We start from the raw sequence: 15,010 nt of genomic DNA, 5'->3' as shown, positions 1-15,010 counted from the left end.
AGCATCTCTAGTGTAGTTAATAAATCGCTGTTGGTTGTAATAGATGTAGTTTATCCAGTCTACATTTTTGTCACCCACCAAAATATTGAATCAAATCTTACAGCTATTTGATTTTGGGCTTTAAATTGATCTGGTATTCCCCATGGGACTTTAATTGTATCTAAATAGACGTAAGCATTGAAAGAGCTGTAAGGGGCTTCTCGCTTTACAATGTCTTATTTTTTCTTTCTCTGGTTGATGAAATGGCAGGGTGAAAGGGATAGCCAATTGGACTAAAGCACAAGTGCCATTCCAGTTATTTGGCAGAGTGTCCAGTAAAGGTCCACCACAATACCACCACACATCCGCTTGGGGATGAACAAGGGCTGACTGATTGATAAGCTCTTGAAAATTCTTAAGCTCACTGCATCCCTTCAGGTCTCCAAGGAACGCTGAATTTCCTCCCTGTTGTGAGAGACACAAAGTGAACTTAGTGTTGGGAGATGGAGACTGGATGGCCCTCGGGGGCTGACCCGCGGGGTGCCAGATTTCGGGATATACCAGAGAGAGAGAGCTTGGCAAGACTTATTACTCCAGGCTGTAGAATCCTGGAAAAGAGCTACCATGCAGCCCATGCCTGGTTGACCGGAGGACCACCTTACTGGAAAGGGGACAGTCTGGGCCTCTGGCCTGCTGTGCGCACAAATGTAACAATTGCTTTTGTTTAATGTGCGGTTGGAATATTTGATCCATTCCAACCAGGTATGTATATCTTGGTATCTTGTCTGAATTGCCAAAGTTTGTTTTAAGTCTTTAACTTTTACCTTCGCTGTCTTGGCCTTGTCGTAAGATGGAGGAGGAACAATGGTTCTGTGAGCGGTTTTGGAAAAAGGCTTAGAGGCGGGTACAGGTGGCAGGGTATCCAAGAAACGCATTTTAAAGAATCCAATAGGGTCTGTCCTTGAAACCTCAGCCCCTATACCATAAAGGTGGTATAAAGAAGGGAACAGGATTAGAAAAGGGGGAGAACTTTGGGGGCTTGAAATAATAGCCTGTATAGGGTTACACTGGTTTAGCTGACAGTTGGGGGGCTGTCCCTGTAGTAAAATGAATGTGTGGTTTTAGGAAGTTACAAAAACTGGTTAGGGCAGTCTATCTTTGCTCTTTAGTGGTCCATAGAACGTTGGACTAGCTATGGCATAAAAGCTCTACATCAGGGGCAAGGCTCCTGGTTGACACTCGGGTCTTTATTGAAATCTCCCTGGATTAAAAGGTCCCAATTTACTAATGCCCATTCTGAGGAGAGTCAGGATGGACAGAGGTACTTTTCTGAAGTAGAGAGCTGTCTTTGACTTGGCAGGTCCCCACAGTGTATAACAAGGCAAGCATTAAATGCAGTAGTTTGAGGCGAAATTGACTTGGTTATGTTAATAACTAGAAGGTCAGCAATAGAGCGAGAAAAGAAGAAAGAGTAATAGAATAGATGAAAAAGTTAAATTTTTCTTAGCTTTAGTTTGGTAGGGTTTTCCCCTGGGACTGTAGTCCACAGCTTTGAAAGGAGTGGTGCCTTGACCTGGGTGTGATGAGTCCATCCCTTTTTTTGCTATACGAACAGCAGTCTTGGTGGTTAGCAGCACAAGGTAGGGTCCTTCCCAGGCTGGCTCGAGTTTTCCTTCTTTCCACCCTTTCATGAGAAGGTGATCTTCAGGCTGGCGCTGGTTTACTGGAAATTCTAGGGGTGGTACCTGTGCTAAAAGACTTTTAGTTTTGAGGGAAAGGAAAGTGGAAGATAAACCAAGTATATAATTTCTAAGAAATTGACCTTTTGCTTTAAATGTGGGGACATCAACAGTGGACTTTATAGTCTTTGGTGCCTTCTGAGAAATTTCCTTTAGCACCTATTTTTATTAGTTTTTAGACCAAAGAAAGCCAAACAACCATTTTATATTTAACAATGCTTCCTGTATGATTTTTATACCAGATAAGCTAAATTTCACCTTTATATTAGTGTGTTATTAATGTTAATTTTAATAAAACCTTGTAGACATATTTATCCAATTTTTAATGTCTGACCGTAAGATTTTTATAGACTCTTTTTTTATTTGGAGACAGAGTCTCGCTCTGTGGCCCAGGCTGGAGTGCAGTGGCACAATCTCGGCTCACTGCAAGCTCCGGCTCCCAGGTTCACGCCATTCTCCTGCCTCAGCCTCCCGAGTAGCTGGGACTACAGCGCCTGCCACCACACCCGGCTTTTTTTGTATTTTCAGTAGAGACGGGGTTTCACCGAGTTAGCCAGGATGGTCTCGATCTCCTGACCTCATGATTCGCCTGCCTCAGCCTCCCAAAGTGCTGGGATTACAGGCATGAGCCACTGCGCCCATCTTATAGACTCTTTTTAACCTTTTTTATAATTTTTGTTAAAGAGCAGGTTAGTGCTTTAAGAAAAACCTGTTATGCTTTTATTTTTTATTTATTTATTTTTTTGAGATGGAGTCTCGGCCCAGGCTGGGTGCAGTGGCCGGATCTCAGCTCATTGCAAGCTCCGCCTCCCGGGTTTATGCCATTCTCCTGCCTCAGCCTCCCGAGTAGCTGGGACTACAGGCGCCCGCCACCACGCCTGGCTAGTTTTTTGTATATTTTAGTAGAGATGGGGTTTCACCATGTTAGCCAGGATGGTCTCGATCTCCTGACCTCATGATCCGCCCGTCTTGGCCTCCCAAAGTTATGCTTTTATTTTAATATCCAGTTCACAGAAAAACTGGATGATACCTCTTTAGCTAATATGTTTACACACAGAATTTCCTTTACAATTAACGTTTTAAAATTTGCTTAAACCTTTGAAACAAAATATATATTTTTTTAACCTTTTAATGTAGGTAAAAATTTATATTCTCATGCTTCCTTATAATCTTTTTACCAAAAGTATATTTTACTTTCCTTACACACTTTGCACATAAACTGTTTCTTCAATCATTTTACATTTAGGAGGCTTAATTACTTTTAAATTATAATTTCTTGCATAAATTTCCTTTTGTAACCTTTTTTCCCCCCCATGACTTTCACAGATAATTCTTCGACATGCCTCCATGCCTCACCTTTCTGACTTGTCACAAACATCCTTTTTTTTTTTTTTTTTCTTTTTTTTTTGAAGACATAGTCTCCCTCTGTTGCCCAGGCTGGAGTACAGTGGCACCATCTCGGCTCACTGCAAGCTCCGCCTCCTGGGTTCACGCCATTCTCTTTCCTCAGCCTCTGGAGTAACTGGGGCTACAGGCACCCGCCACCATGCCCGGCTAATTTTTGTATTTTTAGTAGAGACGGGGTTTCACTGTGTTAGCCAGGACAGTCTCAATCTTCTGACCTCGTGATCTGCCCACCTTGGTCTCCCAACGTGCTGGGATTACAGGTGTGAGCCGCCACGCCCGGCTTTTTTTTTTTTTTTTTTTTTTAAAACAACCAGTTAATTTATTTTAGGACAGGACAGGAATTTACAATATAACATTCTTTTTACATAAATTCTCTCCTCCCCCCACTTTTTTATTTTTGAAGATGATAATCATTCTTTTCTGAAGTGAAGTTTGTTCATGTCTGTAGACTAGACTAAGGCCATAAGATTAGAAGTTAGGATAATACATGTTACACAGTTAACTTTTAGCAAACTTGACTTTTGTTGAAAACCTTCTAAGTTTGGGATTTCAGTTATTCTGTGCTATTAATAAGACCCCGTTTAGTCCAAATTTACTTAGAATTGATGGTTCTAAGTAAATTGATGGTTCCTTCCTGGTTTTGTAAGTACTTTAAGGCTTGGCTGAGTGCAAACAGTTCACACGTTTGAGCAGACCAATTATTAGGCAGTTTTCCTAACTCTGCTTCTACAAGAGTTTCCCTGTCAATTACTAAGTACCGTTGTTGTTGTTGTTGTTCCCCACTCCCCAGTCACCCAGGAGGAACCATCTGTCTTCCTCTCCTGAAGGGGCTTCCTCCTAGGTCTGGTTGGACCTTTGTATGATAAAGATTTAAATCCCCTGTTAGGAAACCTGCTGGGTTAAGGGAATTTTCAGTGGTTAATGATAAATCATCTTTTTCTAACAGAATAGCCCTATGCTTTAAGATTTTTGAGTTAGTAAACTACCTTTTTGCTTTTTGACTTAGGATAGTTCTGAACTGGTGAGGTGTGCTCACAGTGAGGTTTCCTCTAAAAGTTCTTTTTCTACCTTCTTCTGTTAGCAAAGCAGTTGCCGCTACAGATTGAATGCATCTGGGCCATCTGCGGGTTACCAGGTTAAGGATTTTTGATAGTAAGGCTGTGGGTTGTCAGTGGCCTCAGTGCTTTCCGGCTACGCCCTTGTTTACACTGACAGTGAGGTGGTATTGGAGTTTGTTATAGGGTCATGGAGAAGACCTTCAATTATTAACTATAGGTTTTAAATTTACCCTGGCTCTTAAAGGAATGTTTTTTCTTTACTGCTTCTATTTTTCTCTTTCTCTCTTTGACTTTGTCTTTCTCTCTGACTCCATCTTTGTCTCTCTGCCTCTCTTCCCCTAACCTCTCTCCCTGTCTTTCCCCTCTCTGTCTCTCTCTCTGCCTCTAGGGTAGGGACCTGCAGGAGTAGAGCTACTCTGTCTTCCCCCAAGAAGAAAGGAAAAGTCGGGGGGTTATGTCAGATTCAACCCTTGAAATTAGTGGAAAGTTCAACCCCTTAACACCAGGGATGTCTCGCCTTGCATGTCCCGGAAGGCTCAATCCCTCAAACCAGGGAGTGTCTTGTCTTGCTTGTCCTGGGAGGTTGACCTGTTTCCCCCCTTTCCCCCTCTGAAGGTCCTTTGCACACTTCCCACTCATGCTGTCCTCTCTGGCTGCTCCCCTAAGGGAGAATTAGGCACTTCTTAGTGTTGGCGTGCTGGTATAAATCCCATGGCAGGATCTGCTCTAAGCCATATAAGGTAGCTACAGAACCATATAAGGTAGCTACAGAACCGTGGAGAGGACCCACTCACTTCGTTCAGCAGTAGGACTTGTCACCATCCACACAAACAACACCGCAAGCAGGGTTGTTGTTGATCATTCACACACACACACATTTAGCCCTCCAGAATTTGACCACAAAGGAAGTACTTTACCAGCTCCTACCTTCTCCTTCCTTGGCCTGTGCACAGAGTTGTAGCCGCAGTATGTGAGGATCCTTTAAGCTAGGTTGCTGGCCAGTCCCGCCCCGCCCCACCCCACCCCTGGCATTGCTGAGAGCTTGGGTTATTCCTCACACTGGGTGGGTCTTGATATCTCACCCCTGAGGCTGCCACAATAGGGCAGGGTGCACCTCCTCATGAGAGAGAACCAGAGACTGTCCCCAGAGGGGAATGTAATCCTAGATGAGCCCCCAAATTGTTATATATAAAGTTTTGGTGCTGCAAAAAGAAGCAGCACTCAAATATAAAATTTCCTTTTGAATTCTCAGCAAGGCAAGTTACTTCTATATAGAAGGGTGTGCCATTACAGATGGAAGAATGATGAGCACACACTTGGACAAGGGAGAGGAAGGGGTTCTTATCTCTGATGCATGTGACCCCTTGCTGCTGTGTTGTTCCCCTGTTGGTTAGGGTTAGACTGCACAGGCTAAACTAATTCCGATTGTCTAACTTAAAAAGAATGACGGGGCGAGTGCTTTGGCGGGGGTCAGGGCAGAGCAGGTAGCAGGTAATGGGAATGAGTTAGGGAGGAGCAGGTGACTGGAATGTAGAGTGGAGCAGGTGAGTCAGGGTGGAGTAGGTAATCGAAAAAGATGCTTTATGAGGAAGTTAAGTTTAAAAGTAGAAGGCAAAGAAAGAAGTGAACATACTGACATATTCTTCGAAAATAAATTTAGAACTCATATCTAACACACAGCATCCCAAAGCACTAGGTTTACAGATGTCTGGCCCCATGCACTTTTTTGTTTGTTGGTTTTTTTTTTGAGATGGAGTTTCACTCTTGTCACCCAGGCTGGTATAAGTGATTCTCGTTCCTCAGCTTCCTGAGTAGTTGGGATTACAGGTGCCTGCCACCACTATGCCTGGTTAATTTTTTAGTAGAGATGGGGTTTCACGATGTTGACCAGGCTGGTCTCGAACTCCTGACCTCAGGTGATCCACCTGCCTCAGCCTCCCAGAGTGCTGGGATTACAGGTGTGAGCCACCGCTCCTGGCCTCTTTTTGTTTTTTTTTCAGAGATGGGTCTTGCTCTGTTGCCCAGGCTGGTCTTGAACTCCTGGCCTCAAGTGACCCTTCTGCCTTAGTCTCCTAAAGTGCTGAGATTACAGACATAAACCACTGCACCCCCATGCACTTAAGGAGCCAACCAGTCTACTAGGCAGGCAGAAGAAAGTATATTAACTGGGGTAAATAGGACTCCTATATAACATCCAAAGCATGTGGGATTCTGCAGCAAACTGGGAGTACTTCTGGATTGGCCTACTGTCTTCTTTAGAACTAATTTCATTGTAACAGTTTAAGAAGGTGGATATTTTTACATAGTCAAGTGCATTAGGTGACATATTTCTTTTCTGTTAACTTGCTTCCTCTGAATGACCTAGTTCACTAGTGAACTAGTGACTAGTAATTTGGTCACCAAGCAAATCAAGCCTGCAGGAAAGGAAGTCAATACTTAAAATAGTGTGTTGTCATCTGAATTCCATCAAATAATGTGTTTTCTGTGTGAACACTTAACCTCAATAATGACATGTCTGACTAGAGCAAGCTCCTCCAATAAGACGAAGACCAAGACAGCACCAAGACCAAGACTCTCTTTGTTTTTTGTTTTTTTGTTTTTTTTTTTTTTGTTTTTTTTGAGATGGGGCCTTTCCCTGTTGTGCGCTGGCTGGAGTGCAGTGGTGCAATCTTGGCTCACTGCAACCTTCACCTCCGAGTTCAAGTGATTCTCCTGCCTCAGCCTCTGGAGTTCTTGGGATTACAGGTGCGCACCCCCACAACTGACTAATTTTTGTATTTTTTAGTAGAGACGGGGTTTCACCCTATTAGCCAGGCTGGTCTCAAACTCCTGACCTCAGGTGATCCGCCCCCCTCACACTCCCAAAGTGCTGGGATTACAGGTGTGAGCCACTGTGCCCAGCCTGCATCTCTTCTTCTAAGGCTTAGGTTTTGCCCAGAATTCTCAATGCATGGAATAGCTCACACCAACCATCATTGTTCCCATCACAAAACCTTGGGCTGCCACATGCATGTGGATCAGGTGAAGGGACATTTTAATATTTCTCCTGCTCTTCAATTTGTATATCCACTGCAACAATTGCTGCAAAACCTGCTGTTCCAATGGGGGACAAATGGTGCCTCTTTAGCTTTTTGGATGCATTTGGATCCCTGATCATCATATGAAGAAAGAGAAACATCTGTGTTGGTTGGTATGGAAATTGCTAGAAGAATCTCCCAAGAGCAACAAAACCCTTGTAATCCAACTGGCTTCAAATCCCAGCTCCTATACCCTGTCTTTTCTTGTGTATAGTTTTTTGTTTTTCTTTTTTAGACGGAGACTCGCTTTATTGCCAGCTTACTGCAACCTCCGCCTCCCAGGTTCAAGTGATTCTCATGCTTCACCCTCCCGAATAGCTGGGACTACAGATGCGCACCACCACACCTGCCTAATTTTTGTATTTTTACTAGAGATGGGGTTTCGCCATGTTGGCCAGGTTGGTCTCGAACTCCTGACCTCAAGTGATCTGCCTGCCTCGGCCTCTCAAAGTGTTGGTATTACAGGCATGAGCCACCGCACCTGGCTCTTTTCTTGTTTTTTAATGTAAGCATTTATATCTATAAATTTCCTCCTGAACACTGCTTACATTGCATCCTCTAAGTTTTGGTATGTCCTGTGTTTGTTTTCATTTGTTTCTGTTACCTGATTTTTCTTCTTTGATCCATTGGTTAAGAGTATGTTGTTTAATTTCCACAAACTTGTGAATTTCCAGTTTTCTTTTGTTATTGATTTCTAACTTGATCTTTTTGTGGTCAGAGAGAAACTTTGATATCTGTCTTTTTAAAGTTATTGAGACTTGGCTGAGCGTGGTGGCTAATACCTGTAATCCCAGCACTTTAGGAGGCCAAGGTGGGCAGATCACTTGAGGTCAGGAGTTCAAGACCAGCTTGGCCAGCATGGTGAAACCCTGTCTCTACCAAAAAATACAAGAATTAGCTGGGTTTAGTGGCGCACGCCTGTAGTCCCAGCTACTCGGGAGACTGAGGCAGGAGAATCACTTGAACCCAGGAGGTGGAGGTTGCAGTGAGTTGAGATTGCACCACTGCACTCCAGCCTGAGTGACAGAATGAGACCCTGTTTCAAAAAAATAAAAAAGTTATTGAGACTTAACTTGTGACTCAACTTACATGGTCTGTTCTGGAGACTGTCCCATGTGCACTTAAGATGTGTATTTTTTTGTTGGGTAAAGTGTTCTGCATATGTTTGTTAGAGCTGATTTGTTGTGTTGTTCAGATCCTGTTTTCTTCCTTACCGTTTGTCTGGTGGTTCTATCCATTATTTAGAGTGGGGTATTGAATCTCCAACTACTGTTGTCTATTCTCCCTTCTATTCTGTCAGTTTTCACTTCATATGTTTCGGTGATCTGTTACTAGATGTGTGTGTGTTTATAGCTGTAATATCTTCTTGTCATTATTAGTATAGTCGTGTCACTTAATGACAAGAATACGTTTTGAGAAATGTGTCGTTAGATGATTTCATCTCATGAACATCACAGAATATGCTTACACAAACTAGATAATGTAACCTGCATTTGGGCTATATGGTATAGCTTATTGTTCTGAGACCACAAACCTGTATAGCATGTTACCGTACTGAATACTATAGGCAGTTGTAACACAGTGGTATGTATTTGTGTATCTAAACATAGAAAAGGTATAGTAAAAAATTGGGGCCAGGTGCTGTCGCTCACACCTGTAATCCTAGTACTCTGGGAGGCTGAGGAGGGAGGATTGCTTGAGACCAGGAGTTTGAGCCCAGCCTGGGCGACATGGTGAAACCCCATCTTTACAAAAAAATAGAAAACTTAGCCAGTCATGTAGTAGATACTTGTGGTTCCAGCTGCTCGGGAAGCTGAAATGGGAGGATCACCTGAACTTAGAGAGGTTGAGGCTGCAGTGAACTGTGATCGTACCACTGCACTGTAGCCTGGATGACAGAGTGAGGCCCTGTCTCAGAAAAAAGAAAGATAAAAAATGGTATGACTGTATAGGGCACTGACCATGAATGGAGCTTTTAGGATTGGAAATTGCTCTGGTTGAGTCAGTGAGTGAGTGGTGAGTGAATTTGTAGGCCTGTGGCATTATTGTCTCTCCCGTAGATTTTATAAACATTGTACACTTAGACTTTACTAAATTTATGTGAAATTTTTTTCTTCAATGATAAATTAGCTTACCATAATTATTTTACTTCATACATTTTAATTTTTTCAGCATTTTAGCTCTTTTGTAATAACACTTAGTTTAAAACAAGCACATTGTACAGCTATATAAAAATGTTTTTTTATCCTTATTCTATTAGCTTTCTTCTAGTTTTTAAAATTTTAATTTATTTTTACGTTTTAAACTTTTTTTATTAGAAATGAAGACACAGGCAGACATATTAATCTATGCCTATGTGAGGCCTAGGAAGGCCTGGGTTAGTATCATTGTCTTCTACCTCCACATCTTGTCCCACTGGAAGGTCTTCAAAGGCAGTAACACACATGGAACTGTCATCTTCCGTGACAACAATATCTTCTTCTGGAATACTTCCTGAAGGACCTGCCTGAGGCACTTTTGCAGTTAACTTTTCTTTTTATAGGTAGGAATATACTCTAAAATAACGATAGAACCAGGCATGATGGCTCACACCTGTAATCTCAGCAACTTGGAAGGCTAAGGTGAGAGGACCACTTGAGGCCAGGAGTTCAAGGCCAGCCTGGGCAACAAAGCAACACCCTTCTCTACGAAAATAATTTCTAAAAAATTATTTTTTTAGAATAATTTTTTATTCTGGCTGGTGGCCCGAGCCTTAAGCTGAAGCAGGAGGATCACCTGAGCCTAGGACTTAGAGGGTACAGTGACCTTTGACTGCCCACTACAACCCAGTCTGGGTGTCTCAAAACAAAAACATATAGTAAATCAACTGTAGAATAGTCATTATCGTCATTGTAAGTATTAAGCACTGTACATAATTATATGTATTATACTTCTGTACCACTGACAACACAGTAGATTTGTTTATAACAGCATCAGGACAAATGTGAGTAATGCGTCTAATGCGTCCCACTACAATGTTAGAATAGCTATGACTTCTAGACTTCTACGACTTCACTAGGTGATAGGAATTTTTCAGCTCCGTTATAATCATAATGGGACCCCTGTTGTATATGCAGTGTGTCATTCACTGAAATGTCATGTGGCACATGACTATATATAAAGTTCTTTGTCTCTTGTCCCTTTTAAAATTTTAAGCCTATTTTGTCTGATATTAGTATGGGAGATTGACAGACTTTTAAAGTAAGTATATTAGGTTTTGTGGGCCACAAAGGGTTTGTGTTGCCTATTCTTTGTTTCTTGTTTTATGATACTTTAAAAAACATTTTTCGTTTTAGGGCTATGCAAAAACAAGCGTGGGGTAGGTTGCCAATTCCTCTTTTATCTTGAATAAAAATTTTTTAATTGTAATGAATTTTTAATCCTTTTCTTTATGGCTAGTGTTTTTGTCTTTTTCAAGAAATCTCCCTTTAACCTGAAGTTGTGAAGATACTTGTTATATCCTAAAAGCAGTGCTGTTCTGCCTTCATATTTAGATCTGTAATCCTCCTGGAACTGTATGAGGCAGAAAATATCAGGCAGATGTTCCTTTTCTTTTTTTCTTTTTCTTTTTCTTTTTTTTTTGAGACGGAGTCTCGCTCTGTCGCCCAGGCTGGAGTACAGTGGCGCCATCTTGGCTCACTGCAAGCTCTGCCTCCCGGGTTCACGCCATTCTCCTACCTCAGCCTCCCAAGTAGCTGGGATTACGGGTGCCCCCGCCACCATGTCCGGCTAATTTTTTGTATTTTTAGTAGAGACGGGGTTTCACCGTGTTAGCCAGGATGGTCTCGATTTCCTGACCTCTTGATCTGCCCACCTCAGCCTCCCAAAGTGCTGAGATTACAGACGTGAGCCACCACGCCCGGCCTCATTTTCATTTTTAGCCCACATTTGGATTCTCTGTTACTAAGCACCATTTTTGAAGCAACCATTTTTTTCTCAATGTTCTGCACTGCCATCTTTCATAAATCATGTGATCTTCTATGCTTTAGTTTGTTTCTGGACTTTCTGTTCTGTTTCTTTGTTTCATTTTACTATCCCTGAATCATCAGTGTCTTAATTTCTGCAGTGTTATAATATATCTTATTGTTTAGTAGAGCAAATTCTATGACCCCATTCTTTTTTCTTCTCTTGAAACTCTGTTGCCTGGGTTGGACTGCAGTGGCATGCTCATAGCTCACTGCAACCTCTACCTCCTGGGCTCAAGTGATCCTCCCACATCGGTGGGACTACAGGTGCGTCCCACCACGCCTGTCTAATTTTTGTATTTTGTAGAGATAGAGTTTTGCTGTGTTTCCCAGGCTGGTCTTGAACTCCTGGTCTCAAACAATCCGCCATCCTCAGCCTCCCAGAGTGCTAGGATTATAGGCATGAGCCCCCTCTGTTCGGCCCATCTCATTCTTTGTAATTGTCTTGGCTGTTCTAGGTAATTTGAATTTTTTTTTTTTTTTTTTTGGTAAATTTTAGTATCAGCTTGTCAGGTTCTACACATACAAATTCAGAATTTGAAATTAAATCTGTCAGTCAATTTGGATGAAAGTTGATATTTTTACAGTAGTCAGCTAGTCCGTTTAGGTTGTCTTTAATGCCTTTGTTAAATTTTTATATTTTCTGTATAAAGCTCTTGCCCATCTTTGGTGTTTTTTTCCTAGTTACTTTTATTTTTATATTATAGTTTTGGAGATGGAGTCTCACTATGTTGCCCAGGCTGGTCTCGAAGTCCTGGGCTCAAGCAGTCCTCCCCCCTGCTCAGCTTCCCAAGTAGCTGTCATGTGCCACCATGCCTTTTTTCGGTACTTTTATTTTTTGCTGCCATGGGGAATGTGTTTTTTGAGGTTACTTTTAAAAGTGTTTATTTGCAGAGATGATGCTATAACGTTGCTGAAAAGTCCATTGTTAATGATCCTATACTAAGTGCTTAACTTATTATTTAATTGGTCATTATTATGTTATTATCACTATTAGGTATAACCTTTACCTTTTCAATCAGTTTACCCTCTAGATACTTGATGATAAGAGGTCATAAGATCAGTTCCAGTCATTATGGCTTCTCTCTTTACTTGATCCTCCTCCATGTATTTTTGGTTAATCCATGTGTTGTTGGTGGTGGTGGTGATGGTTTTTTGTGGGTTTTTTCCTTTTTTTTTCTTTAGACAGGGTCTTGCTCTGTCATCCAGGCTGGAGTGCATTGGCAATCATGGCTCACTGCAGCCTTGACCCCTCGGTGCAAATGATCCTCCTGCTTCAGCCCCTTAAGTAGCTGGGACTACAGGCGCACACCGCCACAGCCAGTTAATTTTTAAATTTTTTGTAAAGACAAGGTGTTGCTGTGTTGGCCAGGCTGGTCTCAAACTCCTGGGCTTAACTGATCCTCCTGCCTTGGACTCCCAAAGTGCTGGGATTACAGGTGTGAATCACCATGTCCACCCTAGTCCACATTTTTAAAAAAGGTTTTGTTTTAATTAATTCTTGAGCCTTTTCCTTGTCCTAAATTCGTGCAAATTATTTCAGCCCTCTGTTCAGTACTGCTTTGGGATTTTTACTTTTTGGTGTGTGGTTTGTGCTTGTCTTAGATTCCCTAAGTGTGGATAGTTGGTAATACAAAAATGCAAAAGAAGGAAATGAAAACCAATTCTCACAACAGTATAAGATTCTGCTAGGAAATACTACTGCTGGGTAGTCTTTTTTAAAAAGAATCTCTTAGAGGACGTTATGACTTTCACTTAGTTTCAATGCCTTTCTCAATCAGAAACCCACCAATTTTTACTTCAGAAGCAGAATAATAAAACAGATTTCCTTCAGCTTTTTGTAATGGTAATTTTAGAACGCTTATTAGATCTGAAAATTGAGAGTCACATAATTGTTCTATAGTATGGGCTTAGTGGTTTTTAGAAACAACAACAACAACAAGAAGAAGCAGCCAATACAGGGAGAAAACCCTAGTCAGAATCTTTCTTGAAAGTGTATAACGAATTTGACGTGTTTTCCCTTTGCTCCATAACTTGATAGAGAGTAACTGCTGTTCTTTTCTTCAGGATCATAGACTATTAGGTTCTGAACCTTTATTATTCCTCCTAGTGCTTTTTTAAAATTTTGAAAATATGTAGTTATAAGTGTCATGCAGCTGTTCATTTATTTATTTTTTTTAATTAAAAAAAAATTTTTATTTTGTAGAGGGAGGGTCTTGCTAGTTGCCCAGTCTAGAGGGCAGTGATGTGATCATAGCTCACTCTAGCCTCACTCCTGGGCTCAAGTGATTCTCCTGCTTCAGCCTGCCAAGTAGCTAAGACTACAGGAACATGCTACCACGCCTGGCTAATTATTGATTTTTTGGTACAAACAGGGTCTTGCTGTGTTGCCAAGGCTGGTCATGAACTCTGCAACTGTTTATAGCTTTTCAGGTGTTACGAAGTTGTAGATAATTTCATACAAATTTTTTTTTTTTTTTGAGACGGAGTCTCGCTCTGTCGCCCGGTCTGGAGTGCAGTGGCCGGATCTCAGCTCACTGCAAGCTCCGCCTCCCGGGTTTACGCCATTCTCCTGCCTCAGCCTCCCGAGTAGCTGGGACTACAGGCGACCACCACCACGCCCGGCTAGTTTTTTGTGTTTTTAGTAGAGACGGGGTTTCACCGTGTTAGCCAGGATGGTCTCGATCTCCTGACCTCGTGATCCGCCCGTCTCGGCCTCCCAAAGTGCTGGGATTACAGGCTTGAGCCACCGCACCCGGCCACAAATTTTTTTTAGGGTAACAGTTTTTTTGATGACAGCAATTATTTATTAGGTGTTTTTATTAGTTGTTTTGGTTTAGCTGGTATCCTTGGCTAATATATTTGTCTTGTAGAAATCAACACATCCTAACTAAAATTTTAACCACAGTTTAGCTTACTAAATAGCTTTCTTTCTCATACTGAACAAATGCACCTGTGTCATCTCTGCAAGAACAGTCTACCTCTTGTGAAAATTAGTTTTATTGTGAATGTGTGGATAATGGCAAATGTCTTCAGACAGATGCCAGTCTCTTTCAACATTATTCTTTAGTGTGAGGTGGTTAAAGGAGGCTGACATATAGGGAAGGGCTAGAAAAAGGCAGAGAATTGCCTTTTTCAGGAAATAAGGATAAAAGGCACTTAAGGAAAAAAATTCTCTCACAGTGGAAAAGTGACAATAGAAAGCAGTGAGGTAATGGAATATATGGTGGCCTTACTTAAAGTATTTGTATTACCATGGCATTTACCATTTCAAGAATTAAAACAGAATTTGGAGTGGGGTGGTACAAAGATTACAAATTTTCATTTTTCTTTTTTTTTTTTTCCTTTTGAGATGGAGTCTCGCTCTGTTGCCCGGTCCGGAATGTAGTGGCGCTATCTTGGCTCACTGCAACTTCCGCCTCCCAGGTTCAAGCAATTCTCCTGCCTTAGCCTTCCAGATAGCTGGAATTACAGGCACCTGCCATCATGCACAGCTAATTTTTGTATTTTTGTAGAGATGGGGTTTCACCGTGTTGACCAGGCTGGTCTTGAACTCCTGGTCTTGAACTCCTAACCTCAGGCACACCTCGGCCTCCCAAAGTGCTGGGATTACAGGCATGAGCCACGTGCCCAGCTCAGATTATAAATTTTCTAGTATTTCAAGAAAAGCTTTTGAAGTAATCTGATTTTTGAAATAATATCTCACTTTCTGACATATTTATTTGTGAACATGTTTTTCAGTTCTT

At 41.7% G+C, this 15,010-nt stretch overlaps 1 protein-coding gene and 1 pseudogene across 5 annotated transcripts in view; one reads left to right on the top strand and one right to left on the bottom strand.

Moving 5' to 3' along the window:
* STRN3 (striatin 3) overlaps window positions 1-15,010 on the top strand; it is a 136,089-nt gene that overhangs the window by 56,578 nt on the left and 64,501 nt on the right. The gene's annotated exons all lie outside the window — the stretch shown is intronic.
* Window positions 6,639-9,717, bottom strand: LOC140710045 (HIG1 domain family member 1A, mitochondrial pseudogene; annotated as a pseudogene).

Source organism: Chlorocebus sabaeus, chromosome 24 (assembly GCF_047675955.1).
Source record: "Chlorocebus sabaeus isolate Y175 chromosome 24, mChlSab1.0.hap1, whole genome shotgun sequence".
NCBI lineage: Eukaryota > Metazoa > Chordata > Mammalia > Primates > Cercopithecidae > Chlorocebus > Chlorocebus sabaeus.
This window is presented reverse-complemented; position numbering and strand designations above follow the sequence as displayed.